Source organism: Nyctereutes procyonoides, unplaced genomic scaffold (assembly GCF_905146905.1).
Source record: "Nyctereutes procyonoides isolate TBG_1078 unplaced genomic scaffold, NYPRO_anot_genome, whole genome shotgun sequence".
NCBI classification, from domain to species: domain Eukaryota; kingdom Metazoa; phylum Chordata; class Mammalia; order Carnivora; family Canidae; genus Nyctereutes; species Nyctereutes procyonoides.
In genome coordinates, this window is record NW_026575046.1 from 8,170,390 (window position 1) to 8,194,808 (window position 24,419).

Below are 24,419 nucleotides of genomic sequence, written 5' to 3' on the forward strand. Positions count from 1 at the left end.
TGGCTTTCCTGATAAACTCACTGAATAAAAGTCAAAATATGAAGATTTATAGGAATGTTTCATTCAAATAATTTAAATAAGTAATAAACACTTTCTTTTTGTTCATCTTGGAGATGCTGATATGCTTTTTTACTGTTAATGTCACCAAATCTAAGGGCATTTCCAAGGCAAGAATGATTATTTTCAACCTAAACAAGTATTACTCTGATAATTGATTAAATATCAGGGCTAATAACTCTGATAACAAAACCAACATAAAAATAATGGCCTCATTAATACAAAATTTATTTATTTATTTTTAGAAAGTCATGGAAAACAGGAAGAAAAAAAAAAAGAGCTTCGATATCCAAACTCTTTTGAAAACTTTGACAAATTTTCACACTATATATTTTTGAGAGGACTTCAAGCAAAAATTGTGAAAATGACCTTTACTTTTATGCTTTTATTTTCTTGATGTGCTAGCTTGGATCATCATTTTATGCACTATTTATACTCCTTTTTATGGGAAAGCTGACCTTTACTGGAATTTAGATATGAACAGAATACAAATGTGCAAGCACACTTCTTATGAGTTGGAAAAAAATCAAAGGAATGATAAACAGATGAGGAAAGTATCTGTGAAAGATGCCATATAAAGTGTATCTTTTAGGCTACGGTTTATGAAAACCAATTACAGTTTTGTAGCTCTCTAGCTTATTTTATCAGTACTTAAAAATGAAAGTAGATGAAACAAGCACCAACATGAAATATGCCTGATCAAATAACTTTCTAAATTGGGTTGTGCAAGTGAACACAATATACTAATTATAAGTGTTTTCTTTAAAATTATACTAAATTGAGACATATTTGAAATGTAAAAACAAAGCTTCAGCTTCCCTTTTTTTTGAGATGTATCATCATATTTAATTTTTAAAAATATCTCTGAATTGGCTTTTGAACTAGTAACATAAAAGTTAGAAAACTTTAACTCTGGGCAAAGTGAAATGATGAAATACAACAGTGGAAAATAAAGTTGATTCGTTTGCATATTAAAATTTTTAAAAAGATTTTATTTATTCATTAGAGAGAGAGAGAGAGAGAGAGAGAGAGTGAGCATGAGTGGGGGGAGATGGTGGGAGAGAGGCAGAGGGAGAAGCAGACTCCCCGCTGAGCAGGGAGTCCACCATGGAGCTTGATCCCAGGACCTGGAGATCACCACCTGAGCTGAAGGCAGACGCTTAACCATCTGAGCCATCCCGGTGCTTCATATTTTAAAAAATGTAATTGAATATTATTCTGACTCACAGAGGTGTTTAAATTAGCAAAGATCTTAGTTTGGCCCCAAAATAAATTAAAATAGTAGTTATGATACTCATGGTCTATAATAAATAGGATAAGTATATTATTTTCATTGAAAAGTGGAAGGTTTACTTGATTGAAAATAAAATTTGACTGAGTGTACTAGGCTGATGATTAAGTGATGCTTGAAAATCCTATTTAGGATCATCTTTGTTAAAAAATTCCTTATTTAGTATGTAAATATAGACAAATATATTAAATGAAATAATTTGCTTCCTTACTTGAATTTTTCAGTGTGGCAGGAAATGTTATTTTTCTATCAAAATCCTTTCTGCTTCTCTATCTATAATAGAAAGCATTCCACAGCTCAAGTTAGGCATGGCCTTGTGAATAAATGCACACCAGTGGAATGTGTGGGGAATAATATATGCCTGTTGTAAGCTGGTGGACTGAGAAAAACAATGACCAAAAAGACTCTGAGACTAATATATTAGGGCTGGCTGAGAAACCAGCACAGAGCACTGCTCCTTTAGACCTATCACCCTGGATTTGCTATGGGATAGACACATAAATATTTATCGTGTTTACTGTTCTTGGCCCATTTGTTACAGCTCTTCAGATTATCCTAATATATAACTGGTTAATATAAGTCCCTAAGTAATATAATCAAGATGAAGGAAAAATAATTTTTTCACCCAATTTCTAGACTCTCAAGGAAAAGTATAATTGAAATACTTGGTTTGCCTTTTTTAAAAATACAGAATTAAAAATTGATGTTCGTTAAGACAAAGATGACATTGTATTGCTAAACAAAAGATATGAGATCTTGGTGAAACTGAATGCGCTGAAAATGGCTAATTGTGTTTGGTGATGGTAACCAAGAAGTAAATTTGAATTAATGTCATCATCAAAACATGTCTTTCATTTTGGAATCACTAATGTTTCTTTTAAAAAAATTACCTTCTCTTTTATTAAACAAATAATAAGTGGAGAATTACGGTGAGTGAAATATAAATGGTCTCTTTTAGCCCTTGTTTCTAAACCCATTTTACTTTGTACAAGTGATTGTCATTAATTTTGTTGTCATTTCTCCAGTAGACTTGATTGATGGACAAAATAGTCATAATAGTTTCTTATAATTAGAATGGTTATATAGTATTCACAGACTTAATTGATATATACTGTTTGTCCTTTTAAGAATCCTCAAATATTTTGAGCATTTGACTATTCCCATCAGTGAACACTCTAAGTATTTATTAGTGCAAATGGAAGTCTTAAGTTCTTTGCTTATTAACTTCTTCCATTTGGATCTTCAGGCTGCTATATATGCATAAATACATAACTATATATATTTATTTACACACATTTATGTGTATTACACAATATATATATGTATACATAGTACATACATACAGGCATAGCACATAAACATAAATACACATGTAGTATATGCCTACCTGTACAGGGTACAGATACGTATGTACTTAATTTTATGATATATATTTTGCCATCTTATTAGTGGTTCAGTATGTACTTCTCTGTTAAGAAGTGGTCCTCCTTCTAAATTCTGGTTTTGTTCGATCCAGTATGTCAAGTATCTCTAGTTTCTAGTATTTGATAAATTTTTGTGTTTCTCTGCAATGACTTTAGTTTTACTCAATTGTTTGTCATGGGCATATATTTCCATCTGACAAAGTTTTCCAAGCATTGTTGACCAAGCAACTGGAAAAATAGTTACTCTTTACAAAGATAAGGACGATTATTGGAGAAGCTGATAAGGGGGAAAAAAATCAGCAGATTCTTTTCTTTCCACAGGAACCACAACTATCCCTTTTAAATGGCATTTAGATTGAGTTGCTCTACTGTTCCAAACTCCATGCCACTTGTGGATGCCACTTGTGATACCACTTTAAAATGAAAAGATGCTTTGAATAATGCATCATTAAAATTAAAATTAAAGGTTCTTTTAATAATGTATCAGCCTCTACGTACTCTTGTACCATGCTTATCTTTTTTGCTCCATTTGCTGTCTCTCTCTCTCTCCTTTTTGATCAGCATGATTCAGCCTTAATCATGTGCACTACCTCTGGGTTTTTGTTAAGTCCTGGTTCTTCTGTTTGGAATACCCTTCTCCATATTATTATTATATTATTATTTATTTATTTTATTTATTTATTTTAGAGAAAGAGAGTGCATGTGCACAAGCAGGGCAGAGGGAGGGGGTGGGGGGGAGAGAGAAGCAGACTCCTCACGGAGCAGAGAGCCTGACACAACAGGAGACTCGATCCCTTCATCCTGAGGTCAATACCTGAACCCAAATCAAGAGTCAGACGCTTAACTGACTGAGCCACCCAGGTGCCTGTTTCATTTCAAAACAGACTGTTGTGGTGTATCCCACTTCCTAGAGCTATATAATAGTGCAGAGACCAATAAATATTTTGTGAAACTGCAAATGAGGGTAAAAGAAATATCAAGGATGTAGATGCATATCTCAAGATATATAGTGAAAAATCCAGGTTTAAAATTTGAGAGTTGTAATCATACAGAACTCTGAAACTACCAGCTCTTTTGGTGATACTGTCACCCTGAAATACAGGACAAAGGAGACCTGCAAGTTAATTAAATAGGCCATGGTACATTTTTAGCAGAAAGACAGACATTTGCAAGGTTGATATCTTCATAAGTAACCTTTTTAAGATTACCACTACGTCCACCATGTTAAAATTTACATGTGCATTTGTGATGCTTATCTCAATTACATAGGCAGTAAAAAATGAAGCTGATTGCACAACTTATTACTTAATTGTGATGTGTATTCAACTAAGAAAGTCCTGGAAAATGTACTGACAAAGCTAGTCTAATCAGGCTTAGCCAACTAGAACTTACTCTGACATCATCTGCTAATAGGGTTGGTTTTTAAGCACAGAAGTTGAATGATCACCAGTCAATTTCTTCCTCCTTTTTTTAGTAGAGTTGTGTCTTTGGGGAAAAAACAGCTTTAAGCCATCTAAGATTTATTTTCTTACAACAGTATTGTCTTTATCAAGTAAATCAACCAAATATATCTTTCTTAGCACTGGCTTTAGTGCCATAACACAGAGATAATATCATTGAACACTATTCTGTCTAAATAATTATATAATCTGTTTTATTTAATGAGATCACTGGTCTAAAACCTTACAATCTATCCAAGCTTCAGATTTCATCTTTACAGCACAGATATTTTATTTGATTCCAATATAATCTGATTGGTGACTGTTAGATATGAGAAAAGTAAAATTAAATGTTATAAGAAAAATAATAAAATACAGCCGAAACAAAGTTGAATTTTTCTCATTAGAAGTTAAATTATTTTTATAAACCTGCACAATAGACACAAATGCCATTCATATTGAATATAAGCTCCATATATGATTTCAAGGCTTTAGATTTATTCAATGTAAACTATGTGGCATTTTTGAGAAGTAGCTTAAGCTTTCAGGTTTTTTGTTTTTTTAATTAAAAGGGGTTTGGAAAATTCAATTCACAGTTAAATGGAAAGACTTCTCTCAATGTCAGTAAACATTACTATGTTGCCATATTACAACATGTAAGTTCTTAGTCTGGTTGACAGTTTAATAAAAACTCCTATTTAGGAAAGGAAATCATCTTTATTTTTCATGTTTTTATGTTCAAGTTCTCCTTGAACTACGTTATATTTTTTTTCTTGTATTACCTGCATCAGAACATTTTTCTTTCTTTTTTAAAAATTTTATTTATTTATTCATGAGAGACACACAGAGAGTGGCAGAGACACAGGCAGAGGGAAGAGCAGAGCTCCTCACAGGAAGCCGATGTGGGACTAGATCCCTGGACCCTTAGATCATGCCCCGAGCCAAAGGTAGAGACAAACCCTGAGCCACCCAGGTGCCCCAACATTTTTCTTTTTCACTGTTCTTCTGTAATTATTTTTTAAAAAGTCCATTACTCTGAGAGATTCTGGGTGGCTCAGTTTGAGCATTGACTCTTGATCTCAGCTCAGGTCTTGATCTCAGGGCTGTGACTTCAAGCCCCACGGGAAGGCATGCTGGGTGTAAAGTCTAAAAAAAAAAAAAACAAAAACAAAAAACAAAAAACAAAACTATTACTCTTTTCTAAATTCCTTTAAACCTGAAGACAATTAAAGAATTGTTGACACTGATCCTTCACTGCCTGAATAGAGTTCTTTCACATTGGGCTAATTCAACAACCCTTGACCAGAGTCCTCTTCAAAGCATGCTGAGTCAATAAAGCCTTGAGGAACCAGACTTCAGTATAGCCCATGTGTGGATGCTTATTGCTATTGCCTCAATAGTCTTTTATAAATAGGTTTTGAGGTTGGATAAATTAAGTCTTCAAGAATATTATATTTGTGATAAATGAATGCATTTTTCATCATCTTACATGCACAATTTAACAAAACCAGGGAATGGATATTAGTATAAAGGAAGCCATATAGTAATAACAATAGAAAGAAAAGAAATATGTACAGAAGGAAGAGGGAGTGGAGTAAAACATAGAACTAAATCAAATATATTATATATATATATATTATGTATATATATATAGTAAATTGCAGTTAAGAGCCAATAATTTCCTTATGTGTAACTAACAACAGCAAAACCTAATGAAACCATGAAACCATGCTTTACTAAACTGCCCTTATTGCCATTAAAATAAACAATGTTAAAAGAAATTATGGTCTGAATTTTCGACATTATCCTTTAAAACTCTATTTTTTTTCTAGTAAAACAAAATTTCATTTAATTTACATATTTTTCTAGCAATAGCTTTTTGGCTTTTTGCAAGATATCTCAAAGAAAATGCTCAACATTTCTTAACATTATGTTCCTTGACTTCAAAAGACTTAAAAGATATATAAATATTTTATATGTCATTCAATCTTTGACTAGGCTAAATTGTTCTTTATGCAAAGACTTTTAGGCTTGCCATGACACCTTAATATTTTGAATAATTTGGGCTAATATATGTTGGTTTGGTTACAAAAAGGCCAATATTTGACAGTCAATTTGTTTCTCACTGAAAATATATGACAACAGTTAAGGATTTTTACAGAGTGCAAAAGATTGTGATTTAGTGTGAACACTTATCCATCCGAAATAAATACTTAAATCTAAATGTGTGTGTGTAGTTAGCCATGTATATGTTGGATGGACATGGAAACATCAGCTTAAAGTGACACAAAAAGAAGTCAATAAACAAAATTATAAAGACTAAAATATAATTTGGGCATTTTGGGAAAGTATGTTTTAGGTTTGTATTGAAATATTGTACAAGGTTATACTCCTTCAGTCAGAAAAAATCTTTGATTAAAAACTGTAATGCTCATTCCTTGGGCTATGATTAAATTGTGAAGCATGCTGGCATAATTTAAAATGAAGGTCTTGGTACTCAGCAGCCGCAGCAGAGAATTATTAATTGCAAAGTCTTTGCATTTCTGCCCCGTCAATCAGCACAAGTCAAAAGTCAATCAGTTGTTAGCACAAGAATCAAGGTCAGAGAGAAAAATAATTTCTGTTTAGCTGTAATAAAAAATATTTTCTTTTTTTAGTGGGAAACAATTATTGAATAGTTCTTATTATTACTGAAATTCAATTTGAATATATACGCCTGCCACCAATTTAGTGACCCGGTACTTTGTTAGTTTTTCAACTGTTTATTCTAAGAATATGTTTATTTTTAACTGTGTTCAACATCCTCTATCTTGTAGCATCCTATCACATCAGACACCTTTCTGGTTTTCCTAAGTGGCAAAGTTAAAAGTAATGCATATGTGTTGCGTAAATTAAAAAGCTGCAGAAATGGTTGTTCTTTATAATAAAATATAGCACAGAATCTATACAAAATTTTCCCATGAGTATTTCTGACTTTTTGTCATAGTTATTTTTGTTGAAAGAACAAATACATCCATGATGTTACTCAGAGTAAAATCATTTAGTTTTACTAGATACATTTTATGTGATTTAAATTTTACCAAAATTATTCATGCTCACTAAAGAATACATTATCTGGTTTTGAGAGCAGTATGTACAGATGTTAATACCTTAAGCCTGTTGTAGCCGTCCGTCATGTGTATTTAAACAGACTATAAGCATTTTATAGAAAATATGTAAGATTTAATTAATTATACAACTGAATATATTTTTAATTCTCATTTTAACTTTACATTAATTTAATGAACATGACCTTTGGAGAAATGAACATGTTACTACCAAAATCATTAAGTTGAAATTTTAAATTTTAAAAATATAGAAAAGGGAAATACTTCATATAAAATTGATACTTATTTTATTCATTTTTATTATTTATAATTTTAAAGGCTGCATATAATGGAATAAAATATTTTAAAATTCTACTACTTTTTAATGACTTCTTTCTTCTGGTGATTTTTCTGTGCATATAATACATTAGATCTACTCTTCAAAAAGCTTCAAAGTAGACATATTGAAAACAAGAAAATTAAGATGCACATGACAGTATTCAAAATTCTATCTATTGAGTATAATTTATGGGTGTTTAACAAATATAATAAACTAGAGGATCAAATATAGGTATATTAATACATAGTAAAAACAAAAAAAGTGGTAAACATTGATATGCAGTTCCATTAGTAGTCATATATAATTAACTTATCCTTTGTATTTAATTTGTGAGCTGAACATGGATGTACCCATTTAGCTAGCAGTTCCAATATGAGTCTCTACCATGAAACTGTTTGTTCTTTTTTCACTTTCAACAGGTTACATGAAATTTAGTGAATTATTGTACATTTCTCTAAGTGCAATCTATGAAATGCTTTTCTAATATGTTCAGATAATATCAATACCTCATATATGTGTAATTATACTTGCTAATATCAAAGACAGTGTACATATGTCAAAGAACCTTTTTTTCTTTTTTTAAATATTTCATTTATGTATTCATGAGAGACACAGAGAGAGGGGCAGAGATAGAGGCCAAGGAAGAAGCAGGCTCTATTCAGGGAGCCCAATGTGGGACTCGATCCCGGTACCATAGGATCATGCCCTGAGCCAAGGACAGATGCCCAACTGCTGAGCCACCCTGGCATCCCTGTCAAACAACTTTAAACAAGCTTAACAGACATGTAAAAACCTTATTGTGCTCTCTAAGCTAAACATCATAGAAGAACGTAGATTAATTTATTTAGTGAGCTGAGTGCCTGACTTAAAATGAAGGTGCCATAGTTTTGCATTAAAAATAAGTTATGGTAAGAATATTAATTTCATTGCTTTACTTTTATTTCACAACAGAAAAACAGATACAAAAAACCCACAAAAACTATAGAAGACATTTATAGTTTCAATAAACCCTCTAAATGGAATATGTTAGATGATATCATTGGTCATAATTTGAAAGATCCTAATGAGTAAGTCTAGAAGAGAAAGTATTATTACTGAAGTTAGTAATTATATCTGTTATATTTAATATAAACTATTCAGCCATTTCTAAGCCCCAATGGAAAAGAGAGGTTATGGAATCAACTGATTTTTTTTTCTTTTATTAGCTTTTATTTTTTTCCCCCAGTTCTTAATCCCTGGAAGAAAAGCGATAAACAAGTCAACAATGCATTGCAAGGTTTTTGTTGTTTTTTTTTTTTTTTTTTTTTGCTAGTGGCCTAGATAATAAATAGGTTTTGCAGACAATAAAGTCCTTGTCACAATTATTAAATTTCACAATTTCATAAAATATACATAGAGAAGCATATAAATAAATAGATACAATGTTTCCCAACAAAATCTTATTTACAAAAAGTGATGGTAGGCCATAATTTGCTGACCCCTAATATAATAGAAAGAATGAGAATAAAAACAACAACAAACAATTATGACGTGGAAAAGAAAAACATAATTCCATTAGTTTTCTCCTATTTACAAAAGCAGTCTGGCTATCTTAGAATCATTTAAATAATGTATTTTTCAATAGGGTTTACTTTTTTTGTCTACTTCCTTGAACATACAATGCCATCTCTCATATATTTTGAAAGTCTATATATCAAATTAGGAATTTGATGAGTCTCTATTATGGACTGAATCATGTCTGTCATGATTCCTAAATTTGTATGTTGAGGTTCTAACCCCCAGCACCTCAGAACGTGACTGTATTTGGAAATAGGGCCTTTAGAGAGGTAATTCACTTAAGACGAGGTCATTAGAGTGTGTCCTAATTCAACTTAGCCAATGTCTTTCTACGAAAAGAAAATCTGGATATAGACATATAGAAAGGGAAGACCATAAGACACAGGGAACAGACTGCTTCTTATTACTCAAGAAGAGAAAAGCCTCAAAAGAAAACAACCCTGACAACCTCTTTAGAACAGTAAAAAAAATAAGTTCTAAGTCACCCAGTCTATAGTACTTTTTTTTGGTATCCCTAGCAAACTTAATATGGTCTAATTTTGGTGTTATTTGAAGCAATAATATAAAGTATTTTGTGTAGGCTAAATGCTATACCATAATTCCAATCTAACTATCTCTGTCTTAATAACTGATTCTTGAGAACGTTTATGCTAAATAAAATATGTTTGTTAATTTTAATGGGAGAATATGAATGGTTTCTCTCTTCGAGATATTCAAACAATTTCACATGTAGAAACACATATCAGCTACACAATGTATACATATTTTACATATTACCAATACTAATATAAACAAATTAATAGCTTCTGTATAAGATACAATGTTATGAAGGATTGTCCCACTTGCTGTAGTAGAACCAGAAAGCCAGAATGCCTAATAGTTGATGGAGATGGGCTATGGGAATACTATTCTTTCAAAGATGCACTCTCCTATTTGTTTTGTTTTACTTAACAGTTTTCAAACTTCTGAGGACTCATGAATAACTTATACTGCCCTTACATGTAAGTATATGACACAGGAAATAATGTAGAACAAAATAAAGACTGAATATAAATCAAGGAAATAGCAAACATTCTAACATACTGAAAAGCATTCAGACATTTTGTCATATACACAAAGTTTCTCTGATTAGAAACTGCTGTGTTGAATAAATTGTTGAGTGTCTATTTCTGAATCCATGACAAATGAAATGTCCCTTTTATTATTTAGTGAGTTTTGAGGTGAAAAAGTCATTAAAATAGCCCTATATTGCCTAGAGACATAATAACTTTGGTGGCTTATAAAATAAAGCTTCTGCTCCTTTTGACCCTAACCTGCCTCAACTTATTATCTGTATCAAAGCAGCATGAGCCAGAAATTAAAGTTCCTTCTCCAGAATAAATATGTCAAGAATGCCAAAGAAATTATAGTTCTGGCTAATATGTGCTGGCAGGAAAAAAGGAATATGAATACAAATAGATTGTGAGGGATTTAGGGAATGAGGACAATGGCTCACGGGGCTGAATATAAAGGTAGACTACAAAACCATTTTATCACATGGGGATGCTGACTCAAGTCAGAATTCTGAATGTTAGCAAGAAAACCTGGAATAAATTTTTTCTATGGAAATGAAAAATGACAAATTTAGTGTATTATTCAAGAAGGGGACAATTCTGGTAGGTGAAAATGTTAGAATGATTTTGCTAAGTAAAATATAAGATTCCATGCCTGCTTATATTTTCTCGGTGGGACCAAAGGATACTCCTCACACAAAGATGATAAAGAATGTGCTAGCTAGTAAGACAGGACTCGGGTATCTGTAAGAAGCTTGGTGATAGTTGCCTGTGTCGGCTGGGGTTGGAGGTAAGAAATATTTTCATGGATTTGAGATTATTAGTGTGACAACAGAAGATGGAATTTGGCAATTAAAGAGTCCAGAAAATAGAATTATGTTTTAGAAAGACAAAGTGAAGGTAATTCTAACAACGGGTAACAAAGCTAGGGTTAATAATCAGGATGGCTTCATCAGCACATCGCTGTGGGAAAGGCCAAGGTGTCATAATGTTTCAAGTGACGAAGATATATATTTTCAATAACACATATCTTGTAACCAATGGGTTGAAGTGGATATCAAAAAGGATTTGAGAAAAAAAACTTTAAGACAAGTCAAAATGAAGACACACCACACCAAAATGTATAGGATGCACTGAAACAGTGCTTACAGGGAAATTTATGACAATAAATATAAATAATTTTAAAAAATCCAAAATTTTATAATCTCAACATTCCCTACTGTATGTATTTTAATTAATCAATATTATAGCTCACATAAAGTATTACTTATTCTGTGGTATTAAAGTCCAAATTCAAGAAAAAAATTAAAAAGCAACTTTAGGAAATCTAAATTTATTTTCTTTTATAGATACAGTTATGAACATCTTCCTACTCCAGTTTGTTGTATTTCAAAACAATTACATATATACTTGTCTTGCTTATGATATTTATTCCTTATAAGTCAAGACAGAATTTTAAAAAATGTATTTTCACCCAAGGTTCTTTTTTTTCACCCAAAATTCTTATAATTTAACTAATGATTATTAGTTTATATTTGCAATTTTTGTATAGCTCATCACATTACATATCAAGTTTATTTTTGTAACTGACTGCCTTTATTGAAAGTAAATTAAAGTGTATAAAGATAAATACAATGTTCACTGAACAATTAAGCTGATTTAAATGTGCCTGACTAGTGCCTGAAAAAAATTCGCAGATTAGAAGTATATTGCCTACACATATCATTACACATTTATGTAGGCACTAGATTGCATTTTGAAGGATAATATAACCAACATATATTAAATAGAAATTGGATTTTGATAGATATACTATGAAAATTTTAGGGTGAAGAACTTTATGAGCAGAGCTGAATATCTCAATCTCTTCAGCTGTTGTCAACGTATCATTAGTATATACAAGCTCCCTAACTTTTCTTATTTTTATTATGTTTTATTCCTATATTCCATATCCATTATTCAATCTACTGTTGGATAACAATCCTAATGTATCTATTTTCATTTAATATTATGTTTTTAATATTCATCTAGAATATCCATCTACTCTCCCAGCCATGAGCACACAGAATGCATCCGACTTCCTACTACAACGAATAGTACTTGAGTATATGTATATACCTGTAAACATTTGTAGTTTTGTGAGAACTTCTCTGAAATATACCCATAGAAGAGCATTCTCTGGTTAAGAGAATATGGGAGGATATTTACTCTCTTTTTTGCTCTAAGCATGCTAGATTGCACTCTAGAATGACTACGTGGTCTACATTCCATCATCATTGCAAGAAAATGCCTTTTATTTTCTTAAAATATTCCATTGAAGAGCACAGGTTTCTTTTTTAGATTTGATGAAGCCCAATTGATGATTACTTTATAATTCATATTCTTTTGACTTTTTAAATACATCTTTGTTTAATATCTTAAAAACTCTATTTCTGGTTTCTTCTTTTAAACATTTTATACTTTTAGCTTTTATGTTCTCGTTTATGCTTCATGACAATTACATGTGTGAATGGTGTGAGACTATGATCAAAGTTACTTTTTCTTTCCACATGGATATCTAGTTGTTTCAGTACTATTTGTTGAAAATACTGTTTTCCTTCATTGACATATACTGTTAACTTTGTTGTAATCCAGTTTACCACATATGTGTGAATTATTTTTATTAACTGCTTTTTCATTAGCCTTACAATAACTAAAGCAGGCTGAGATAACTAGATTTGCAGTAAGTTTTGATAGAACTGTCTTATTTTTGTTATCTTTAAAAATATTTATTTATTTTATTTATTTTTAATTTATTATTTATTTGAGAGAGAGAGTGTGCAAGACAGCACAAGCAGAGGGAGTGGCAGAGGGAGTGGCAGAGGGAGAGGGAGGGGCAGTCTCCCCACTGAGTAGGAGCCCCATGTGGGGCTCTATTCCAGGACGCTGGGATCGTGACCTGAGCTTAAGGCAGATGCTTAATCAACTGAGTGACCCAGGTGCCCCTAATTTTTGTTATTCTTCATATTCATAACTCACTCTCATTATGCCACCCTCAAGAGGTAAATATTGCAATATATTTTAATATACTCTGCAGCACTTAAACGTACATACAAAATGTGTTTGCATTTTAGTTTATATAACTTGTATTATATATTCCATTTGCCTTTTACTTTTTATGTTCATTCAGCATTATGCTGGTTGGATTCCCTTATGCTACTATAGATATATTCAACCCGTAGCTCTTAGCTGTAGGTTCTTATTTGATGTTGTGTTAGTTTCCTAGGGGTTCCATGACAAAGCACTACAAACTGGATGTCTTAAAAAAAAAAAAAGTAACTGAAGCTTTCACAGTTCTTGATGTGAAATTCCAAAATCAAAGTTGACAGAACCATCCTCTTTTTGAAGACTCAAAGAGAGAAACTTTTTCATGAAATTCTCTTAGTTCCAGATGTTATCCTCAATCTTTGACATCCCTTGGCTTGTTGATGCATCATGCCAATCTCTGCCTCTGTCAGTACATGGCGTTCTTTCTATATGTGTGTATCCCTTTTTTTCATTTCTTACATGGACACCAGTCCTATTGTATAAGGGCCCATTGTAACTGGCTATGGCCTTAACTTTATCACCTCTGCAAAGACCCTATATCTAAATAAGGTGAAATGAGGAGTGAGTATATCAACATAATTTTTTGGAGAATACAATTCAATCCACAACAGATGGCATCCATTTTTCTCATTTTACCCATCTCCTCTCCCAGCAGTTGACACTTGAATTCCTGTAAAACTTCTGCTGCCAGAAATAGTTGAATGAAAATCATTGTACATGTACTGTTAGGGATTTAAGTGAAATTATTTGGGATATATATACACAGAGGGGAAAGTGCTACTTTATGGATAATTACTATATTTTATTTGCCTGAGTAATACCAGATTAAGTCCCAGAATAGACTATGCTCCTGGTCACATAATTTTGGCCATAAGTTTTTCCAGTTTACTAAGTGCAAACTAATATCTGTCAATCCTTTATCTTGTATTTCTTGGATAAATAAGTTAAACTTCTGTCAATCTTTTTAACCTCTATATTTCACCTTTTATTAATAGGCTGTCAATAAAATTAAATCAATTTTTCTATTTACATAAATTTGTAGTATTACTTTTCATTTCCTGTATATTAATCTGTTTTTTATTTCAGATATTATAAATATCACCTTCTATTCTTCTAATTCTCTATTAACTTTATCCATGGTTTCATTAATATAACACTATTTTATATAAGAAGATTGATTAATTTCTTACAATATCATTAAGACTTGTGAAGTTTTAAGAATGATGTTTAATTTTTGCCTTGGGTAAAAAATAATATGTTCTTAACATTTCTTTTATTCTTTTATAGTTTTAGTTTACAAATGTAGTTATTTAATACACCTCAAATCTACCTTTATATACTGTTAAGAATGTATGCAGTTTTATTTTCTTTCCATAGAGAGATACTTTATTAACATTGTATGTCATTCCCCCTATATGAAATATAGTGCTGCTTTGAATATCTGTTAGTTTTCTATAAATGCACTAGTCTATTTTGTATTATCTTTTTTGTTATAATATAATATTTGTAAACTCTCCCTCCTTCAGTTGCTATAATTATAGCAGATGGACTTCTAATAGGGCCTCTAACAATTCCCACCTACCCATGTGCCCACCTTGAGTATAAGCTAGACTTATTTGCTATATTCTATTACTTATAATAATAATAACTAAGTAATGTTAGAATAATAACTAGTAATACAATATAGAAATATGATGGAATTGTTAGGTTATAAAAGACTGTGGCTTTCATTTTGTTAGTAGATGTTTTTTTGCTGGATTTGATGAAGCAAGCTGCAGTGTGAGAGAAGCCCACACATGGCAAGAAGCTGAAGATTTCTTCCAACAAACAAGCAGCAAGGAACTGGGGCTCTCAGTCCAAAAGCTGATAGGTGCCAAATTCCACCAAAAACACTGAGTGAACTTATAAGCAGATTCTATCCCAATTGAGTCTCATGCAGCTTTGTAAGGAAACCTAGGATGGCTCCTTATCAGAGCTTCCTGAGAGATCTTGAAGTAAATGCTTTTTCTAAGCCATACCTGGATTTCTGACCCACAGATTGTGACGTTAAACAACTGCAGATTTTTTTTCAAACTACTTTTTGTAATTCCTTATGTAGCAACAGGTAATTAATAGTTTTATGGTATGATAAGCAACTTTCCTCAACCTAAATTTTTGTTGTAGAAGTTTTCTGTATTCTAATTCAAAGTTAAACCCTGGATATATTACATTTATGCTACCTCATATTTATTATATTTTGAGACAGAAATTAATGCATAGCAAATACTATTGTTTTAATTGCCCTCAAATGTAGTATTAGCTGAAAATATTGCGATTATTGATTCTCTTATTTTTTTAATATGATCATATTATCTTCAAATTAGAATAGTTTATCTTCTGTCTTCAAAATATTCCAATTCAGCTTTCTTTCCCCTATCTTTATAGCATTGGTTGGATTTTCTATTACTATATTTACCAGTAGCATTGATACTGTGCAGCCTTGACTTGTACCCATAATAAAATGAATGTACCTATAATTTGTTCATTAAGTATAATATCCATTAAGTAGAATTTCCATATTATTCTTAAGGGATAAATTATATTTTTGGCATGTAGTAGAAACTTTCTTTAGAATAAATTGTGGTAAGAAACTTTTTAAATGAATGGATTGGCATTTCAAATTTGTAAAAGAATCCATTGATATAACTTTTCTCTCTTAGTCAACAATGACAAAATTTGCATTCCAGCTGAGAGATGCAGGGAGCTGACATGTATATCATTCCTAGCTTTACAAAATGAAAATCTGAACAAATGGAAAATTTTTAGCTTTTCTGGAACCCAGTGGAGAATTGTGGACACAAGGCCAAAATGAAATCCAGAGAAACTTGTGAGGAACAGCAGGGCCTGAGCATTTCATTACCTGTGATAAATGCCATGAAACATATATGCCAGTGAGATTATAAAATGGAGATTGTTCATAAATTGCTAAGTATATTTATAGACTTTCAGGAGAGTGTGAAGCTCCTTGGGAGTTCTAGATGTGGAAAATTTAACACCTACTCCTAAGAAATACTATGTGTTCAGAGAATGCTTCCTGTGAGGCAATAGTTCTGGCTGAGCAAGGGGACAGTAGTCACTCTCAACTGTGTACCCAGACCTATTCCTCCTATATTCTGAATGATGAGGGGAAGAGGACTTATTCTGAAGAGGAAAGAACAAAAAAACTATATTTTAAGGACAGTGGTGGAAGCCACTTAAGCTGTGCAGTGGGGGCAAAAGAGGGAAATCTAAAGCTATATCTAGGAGATGGACATAAATACATGCTAGCCATATTATCATGAACAGGAGCAAAAATACTAATGAAGGACACATATTATAACCAGGATTCAGTGGTCTGCCTAAGACTGAGTTTTAATCAGAACATCAGAGAACACTTCATTTGCTCTCTTAACTCGCACTAGAAAGCATTGAGGAATATTATCAGAGGAATAGAGTAGGAAGGTGCAAGAGACAGATTCTCTCTTAGGAACAGCACAAATAAAAATCTAAACAGAGAGATATCAATAAAAGACTCCATTAGGAAAAATAACTCACCCCCAAATCATAAGACATAGTATGATAATTTTAAGTCTCTGGATTTTGAGTGAGAAGATAATGAAAGAAACAATAAACTTTAAAATTGGCCTACATTATATTAAACTAAACCTACAAAATAAAGGCCTACAATAAAGTAAATATGCTCAAATCCTAGCATTATGTGTGTGTGCACATCTATGTGTGTATCAGTATATACAGTCCCACACAACAACAAATTTTGAGGCATACAAAAAAGTTAAAAACACAGTCTGTAGAGACAAAAAAATTGTCAAAATCAGGCTCATATAGGGCAGATGTTGGGTCTATCAGATAGGAAATAAGAAAATAAAAGAAACAAAAAATTAATTAAACGGTAAGCATAATGCAAGATCAGGTAGGTAATTGCAGCAAAGAGATGGAAAGTTAACAAAAATCAATAGGGGGAATGCAAGAAATTTGAAAATAGGGTACTAAAAAAAAGTAGATTAGGCTCATGAGTAGACTCAATATAGTCAATGATATAATTGGTTTGAATGTGAATATATGTCAATAGGAATTACACAAACTCAAACACTGTGAAGAAAAGAGTGAGTTGGGATGCCTGGGTGGCTCAGCAGTTGAGCATCTGCCTCGGCTCAGGGCCATCCCAGGATCCGGGATGGAGTCCACATTGGGATCCCTGCCAGGAGTCTGCTTCTCCCTCTGCCTATGTCTCTGCTCCTCTCTCTATATGTCTCTCATGAATAAATAAACAAATCTTAAAAAAATAAAGAAACATAAGACTGTGTAAAAGAGAACAGGGCATCTAAGAGTTGTGGAATAATATTAAATCATCTTGCATACATGTAATTGGAATCTCAGAAGACTATAAAGAAATAGAAAAAAATAAATAAATAAAAATAAATATGAAACAAGAATTTTCCAACGTTAATGACAGACACACAATTGCAGATACAAAAATCTCATGCAAAAAGAAGGGTGAGTTTAAAAAAATAATGTTCCTAATCTTAGCCATATCAGGCTTAAATTACAGAACTCAAATACAAAGGGAAACAATTGCACACAGCTAGAGAAAAAGTCGCATTATATACAGAGGAACATGGTTAAGAAATACAACATATTTCTGATAAAAAATCTTGTAAACAGGAAGACAATGGAATAATATATATAAATGCTGACTGGTAAGGAGGAAACTAACATTTTATACCTAGAAAAATACCTTTCTGTAGAGTAAAATGAAAGAAGATTTTCTCAAACAAAATGAAGACTCATTGTCAGCAGACCTGTTCAAGAAGAAATGTTAACAGAAGTTTGTTAAGAAGAAGGAAGGAGTAAATAAAAACCATTGGAAATGTAATAAATGATGGTAATTTTTAAAATATCTTGAATTACACCAAATGATACTATTTAGAGGTTAACTTAATACTGAATGGTGTGTCATAATATAAGTTTTAAAAAGTGTATTAGAATAATTGTAGAAGAAATTAGAGGAAGGAAATGGGAATATTCTGTTATAAGGTAGGTCTCTACACACGAAACAGAATTATACTAATAAAAGTAGCCTCAGATTATTTAAATACATATTGTAAACCTAAATAACCCTAAAATTTTTCTTAAAAGAATGAGTGATATCAATAAAAAATATAAAATAATATAATTAAAAACGCTCAAACTTAAAATACATAGAATAATAGAATAAAAAATAAATGACTAAGGGAATGTGAAAACTGCAAGATACATTTTAATCAGTGGTATCAAGTCACTTTAAATAACTAATTAGGGGGAATCCCTGGGTGGCTCAGCGGTTTACCGCCTGCCTTTGGCCCAGGGCACGATCCTGGAGTCCTGTGATCAAGTCCCACGTCAGTCTCCCTGCATGGAGCCTGCTTCTCCCTCTGCCTCTGTCTCTGCCTCTGTCTCTCTCTCTATGTCTATCATAAATAAATAAATAAATCTTTTAAAAAAATAAATAAATAATTAGGGACACCTGGGTGGGTCAAGGTGAGTATTTGCCTTCAGCTCAGGGCTTGTCTTGGAGTCCTGGAATCGAGTCCCACATCCAGCTCCCAACAAGGAGCCTGCTTCTCCGTCTGCTTATGTCTCTCTCTCTCTGTCTCTCATGAATAAATAAATAAATAATTTAAACGTGCCAGCTTTAAAATTGTCAGATTTGATTAAAAGCAGATACTAATCTATGCTAGCTACAAAATATTTATCCTTTATTTAGTATTATTAGTTTCAATTTCATATTTTATTTAGCGTTTTGCACCTCTGTTCAGTAGAATATCGGGTTAATATTTTCTGAAAATATTATTTTTATATATTGGTAACAATGTTCCATTAATCTGTTGCAACAATTAAACTATTTAATTACTTTTTCTATCCTCTGGAGTTGACTTTGCAAAATTAACACAATTCTTTGAAAAATATTTGATTTTATTAACTTGCAGGCCACCTGGGCTTGAAGATTTCTTATGGAAAGTGTTATTATTACTATGTGTTAAATTATATATTCAATTTGAATTTTATCTTTCTAGTTTGGGTAATTTCCTTTTTTATTTTTTTTCTAAATTTTTAAGTGTTTTTACATGATTTTATAAACATCATTTTTAGTTTTGCTTGCTGTCTTTTCATTCATTTCAAATAAGGAAATCTTACTCTTATCACTCCACTGTAGTTTTTTGTAGGTTTGTTTTTTATTTTATTTCAATAACTTATGTTCTTATAATTTTATTCATATTTTCTTAGTTTTTTTGGCTTTTGAATTCTAAACATTTTCAGATTTTCATCTTATTTTGTATATTAAAATTTATATTAATGGATTAAAGTTTTGTTCACTCATGTTTTCAGCTTTATCATACTATATTTTTACATGTTACATTCTAATTGCCATTCAGTTCAAAATATATTTTTAACATTCTTTTTCTTTGTACCATATATTACTTTGAAGTAGGTTACTTTCCAAATTATTTGTATGTGACCTTTCAGTTATTTTATATTCTATCTAGCTTTTATTTCATAAGAGTTTGAAAGCACACAGTATTTTTTTAAATATTCTTTACAGTGTTAAGACTTTTGATCAAAGAGGAAAACCATGTGTGCATTTTCTACTGACTTATATTAATGGGTATAGGTTTATTTGGCCTTGTTAGTTGACTAAAAATATTAGTAACTTTCCCAGAAATTTCCTAGAAAGTAAGTTCTTAGAAATTTCCTAAGGTCTCAGAGTGAACATTCCTTGATTTCCTGACCTATTTTCCTAGGGAAGATTTATTCCCTAAATTGTAATACAAATAGATAGGCTGAATGTTGATTATTACAGCCTCTGCTCTGTGACCCTGTACCTGGAGTCATAGAAAGCTCAGTTGAGCAAGTATGTCTATTCTCTTGTTTGCTTGTAACATGACTCAAAGCACTGAGATTAAGCTCAACTGAATTAAGGTTATCTCCTAATTCCTATGAACCAGCTACATTAATGAAATGCAGGTTGGGACATTTTTATTTCTTGTCATTGGTTTGTTGTTTGGGGTGTTTTGGGCCTTGACTAAAACAATGGATTACAAGATAGTGTTATCATTCTTTTCTAGTAATCACAGGGTAGAGGCACTTTGATATGCTTATATGATGGCTCATTTAGTCTTGTTTCTGGGGCTTTGAAATTTATGGTGTGAATCATGCTGTCATCATCCCTATAATTCAAGAATAATTTGTGGAGTCTAAGAATGTTCTTCACTTACAAACTGAGGGTTACCAGAGAGGAGGTGTGTGGATGGATGGGATAAGTAGGTGCTGGGTATCAAGGAGGGCACTTGTGATGAGCCCTGTGTGCTGTATGGAAGTGATGAATCACTAAACTCTTCTCCTGAAACTAATATTCTTCTGTATGTTAACTAGCTGGAATTTAAATAAAAACTTTAAAAAAAGAATTACAAAAATAAAAGAATATTCTTCACTTAATGAATTTTTAAAGTGAAAAACAAAACAAAACAAAACACTCTACCTAGGATTCTGTATCCAGTGAAAATAGCAAGAAATGAAAATTGTCACTATAGCCTCTGTGTACAAGAATGTTTATAGCAGATATATTCCCAAATTAGGAAACAGGCCCATGTACAATAACAGAAAACAATAAACTGTAAAAGGTCATGCACTAAGTTACCATAGCAAACCGAAGGGTGCATCAATTTTCTCATATAAGAAAAACAATCACAATCAAAAAACAATTAAAAAATACTTTCACAGACACACAACCTTCCATGTGCATATCATTTATTATCTTATTTCTCTTTCTCTATGGAAGTATGTTCCTGCTTCAGGGATAACCAATTAATTATGGTAATTTTGTCTTCTTTCCATGTGGGATTAATATGGTCCTTTTGTTCCTCTAAACAAACTATTAATTTGTGCCAAGTGCTCAGATACTATATTAGACTTTGGTCGGTAATATACAGTTGATCTAAAAAAGGTTGCATTTAGTCAGTCTCAAATTTGTAAATTCTTAGAAAGTCCCTAAAGTCTTCATCTTAGATTCAGTTCTTGTAAAATACAGAAACAATATTTTTTTTCAACAGGAGTTGAATAGATTTTCTGACACAGGAATACTGTATAACAAAGAACACTGAAATCTCAGTGGCTTACAAGTATTCACTTGTTGTTCATGAATCTGAGCATTGGCTGGATGGTTTCTACTAAGCTAGTCCAGGCTTAGCAGATCTCAATTTGCCTTCTTTATGTGTCTTGTGTCAGCTGGAAAGTATGCTGAGGACTGGCTATTGTAAAATGGACTCGAAAAGGCTGGGATTCACTTGTCCGTGTTTCATGTGGTCTTTCATGGTCCAGCAAACTAGCCAGGGTTTGATCTTTTTGCAGTGCCAGAAAAAAAAAACAAAAACAAGACTTTTTAAGTCTTGCCTTGTGTTACCTTTACTGTTTTGCAGAGACCAAAGCAAGTCACAGGACTGAGATCACAATGGAGCACAGGGGCCACAAAGTTACAGATCAAAGGGAATGGCTACCTACTAGAGGAGTCATTTCCAAAAATTTTAAATTGTGGACCTTTACTCTTGGTGGGAAAAATTGCTTTGCAGGAGGTCAGATATTTAAGTGGTGATTTTCCTAAAATACTGTAGGAAGTTCTCATGGTTAGATATAAAGAAATAATTACCAGTTTACTATTCAACTAAAGGACCATAAATTATATTTTTAGGTGCTTTTAAGAATTCTGATGTTATAAAACACACAGTCCATTGTTTAGGGTAGATTTAGGCTTGTAAAAAAAAAAAAAAGATTTAGGCTTGTAGGAAAACCGAACAGAATGTACAGTGTTCCTTCTCATTTACTCCATTTTCCTTCCACTCTCATTTTGAGCTGTTACTAATGTGTTGCACTGGGACAGAGACTGTTATAATCAATGAACCAGTGTAAGTCCATACTTGCATCAGGGTTCCCTCTGTGGTTCACAGCTCTGTGGGTTCTGTCAAATGCATGCCATGCATTTACCATTAGAATATCATACAGGTTATTTTAACTGACTAAAAAAATCCTTTGTGTCCCATCTATTCATCTCTTCTGTCTCCACCCTAACTACGGGCACTCCTGGCAACCGTTGATCACTTTATTGTCTCTACAGTCTGGCTTTTTCCAGAATATCCTATAACTTTAATCATACAGTGTGTAGCTCTTTTTTTCTTTCTTTTTCTTTCTTTCTTTCTTTTTTTTTTTTTTTAACAGTGTGTAGTTTGTTTCACTTAACAACGTGCACTTAAGACTATTCCATGCCTTTTTGTAGTTTGGTAGCTCATTTACTTTTATTGCATGGATAATGTTTCATTGTATGAATGCACCGCCATTTGTTTATGCATTCACCTATTTGAAGGATTTGGTGTTGTGTCAAGTTTTGGCACATATGAATAAATCTACTATAAACATTTATGTGCAGGCTCATATGGACATAAGTTTTCAACTCATTTGCATAAATTCCTAGGAGTACGGTTGCTAGATCATATGAAAAAGTATGTTTAATATTCTAAGAAACTGCCAAACTACCTTCCAAAGGGGCTACATCATTTATTTTTTATTTCTATTTTTTAAAATTTGAATTCCAGTATGGTTAACAGTGTTATATTAGTTTCAGGTGTACCATAGTGATTCAGCAATTCTATACATTACTCAGGGCTCATCATGATAAGTGTACTGTTTAATCTCCATCACCTATTTCACCCGTCCCCCAACCAACATTTCCTTGGGTGATCATCAGTTTGTACTCTGTAGTTAAGAGCCTTCTCTTTGGTTTGTCCCTTTTTTTGTTAATTAATTTGTTTGTTTCTTAAATTCTACATATGAATAAAATCATATAGCATATGTCTTTTTCTGACTACTTTATTTCAATTAATGCTATACTCTCTAGTTCCATCCATGTTGTTGCAAATGGCAAGATTCCAAAATTTTTTTGTAGCTGAGTGATATTTCCTTGTGTGTGTGTGTGTGTGTATATATATATATATATATATATATATATACCCTACATCTTCTTTATCCATTCATCTGTCAATGAACACTTGGTCTGCTTCCATAACTTGGCTATTATAAATAATGCTTCAATAAACATAGGAATGCATATATCCTTTAGAATTAGTGTTTTTGTGTTCTTTGAGTAAATATTCAGTAGTGCTATTACTATATCATAGAGTAGTTCTATTTTTAATTTTTTGAGTAACTTCCCTACTCTTTTCCTTGGTGACTGCACCATTCTGCATTATCACCAGCAATAATAAGTTCCTCTTCTTCCATCTCCTCACCATAATTTAATATTGCCAGTATTTTGGATTTTGACTATTCTAATAGCTAGGTAGTAGTATCTTATTGTTGTATACATTTAATTTTTGACACTTTAAGTCTTATGTGTTTGGTAATTTCTTTTTAAAATACAGAAAGTGATTCATGGGTGTTTTACTCTTCTTACTAAAGCACATTCACTCTACCTGAGGTCCAAGTGCTTTTGAAAGTTAAGCATCGTGTAAGAGTCTCAATTTATTGGAGCATAAAGAATCTGAGTCTGGGTTATTTTGGATATGATACAGTCATCTTTTCCATACTCAGTACTCAGTAAATATTTACATAATGCCAAATATGTTTCAGGCACTGTGGTAGGTTCTGAAACAAAGAAAAATTAAAATGGAGCAAAACAAAGTGAAAAAAATAAATTTTTTAAACTAGCAGACCAAATCTCTACTGCACAACTGCAAGAAGGAGGGGAGAGAAGCAAAAAAAAAAAAAAAAAAAAAAAAAAGAGGGAAAGAAATTTTTTTTTTTTCTAGAGGAATTTACCTAGCATATATGTGATCAGGGAAAATAAGTCATAAAACTGTAAAATTGCCATTTTCCCATAAAAAATTCTACTAGATAGATCCGATAAAGCTAAATGAATAAATAAATTCTATCAATTCACTAGAATGTTTTTTTTCACAAACTTATATACTGTATATAACTAAATATTTATAAAGTCAATATTTATGTTTAATTATTTTGAGTA